The sequence below is a fragment of the Protobothrops mucrosquamatus genome, unplaced genomic scaffold (genome assembly GCF_001527695.2).
Source record: "Protobothrops mucrosquamatus isolate PMUCROS unplaced genomic scaffold, P.Mucros_1.0 scaffold1333, whole genome shotgun sequence".
Lineage (NCBI taxonomy): Eukaryota > Metazoa > Chordata > Lepidosauria > Squamata > Viperidae > Protobothrops > Protobothrops mucrosquamatus.
The window spans coordinates 334,568-335,788 of NW_015387531.1; the positions used below are offsets into that span (position 1 = coordinate 334,568).

Below are 1,221 nucleotides of genomic sequence, written 5' to 3' on the forward strand. Positions count from 1 at the left end.
CCTTAGCAAAGCAGTAAATAAATCTAGAACCAAGGGAGGTTGGGTATCAGAGGTTCTTAGCAAAGCAGTAAATAAATCTAGAACCAAGGAACGTTGGGTATCAGAGGTTCTTAGCAAAGCAATAAATAAATCTAGAACCAAGGGACATTGGGTATCAGAGGTCCTCAGCAAAGCAATAAATAAATCTAGAACCAAGGGAGGTGAACATTTTCATTGGGTGCCTTGGAAAATGTCAAATCTGCCATGCTGGATCTGGACCTGCTTGCTTATCTAAATTTATAATATTTATCATTTCTTTCCATCAACTCTTTCAGTCAGCATGTTTAATTCTATCTCGTTAGACAAGCCATGCATATTAATAAAATAGAATATTTCAAAGCTGATTACCATGCAGAACTGAAAATGTTTTTGTATGCATCTCAAAAGGGCACCAGCCTTATGGCACTTCATTGCCAACCCTCCACACTGCTAAATACCAAAGGTTGCCCAGGTGCAGACGCTGGAGAGACCCCATTCAAAAGTTTTAGCTTTTTGTAAGGTATCATGAGAAGGGTGCAAATGCAGCTTGTCTCAGAATTAATCTCTTGTCATACCTGATCTGAATCTTTTGCTTGCTTTTATGGGGGCTTTAAGAATTGAGATCTGCTCTTCACTCCCAACGGATACCGGGTGTAGGTCCATTCCCCCACCCATCCTTTTATTTAAGAGCATTAAATAGCCAGAATTTCAGAAATCCTATTCTACAGGGAATGGGATTCTAATAAATCAGCCCATTCCTTGGCAAGATATGAAATTCAAGAATGGCACTCTTTTTTTTTTTGATGCTGCTGATGATATGACTCAGAAGTAGATATTTACTGAGTTCTCTAGGTCTCCCGCAAAGTAATCAAGTCTAGATTTCTTCTTGACACAATCTTCAATCGGAGACAAATCTAGAGTGGTGGAGTTCCATCAGTACGCTGATGACACTCAGCTGTACATCTCCACCCCAGGTCACCCCAACGATGCCCTTGACATGATGTCCCGTTGCCTGGAGGCCGTACGGGTCTGGATGGGGAGGAACAGACTCAGACTCAACCCTTCCAAGACCGAGTGGCTGTGGTTGCCGGCGCCCCGGCATAGTCAGCTGATTCCATCGCTGTCTATAGGGGGCGAAACTTTGGCCCCCTCAGAGAGGGCGCGCAACTTGGGTGTCCTCCTGGATCCACGGCTGACACTGGA

The 1,221-nt window shown here is 43.8% G+C and overlaps 1 protein-coding gene across 1 annotated transcript in view; it reads right to left on the reverse strand.

Annotated features, from left to right (window-relative positions):
* Nucleotides 1–1,221, reverse strand: part of KIRREL3 (kirre like nephrin family adhesion molecule 3) — a gene marked incomplete at its 5' end in the record, with an annotated part of 152,255 nt that overhangs the window by 143,016 nt on the left and 8,018 nt on the right. The gene's annotated exons all lie outside the window — the stretch shown is intronic.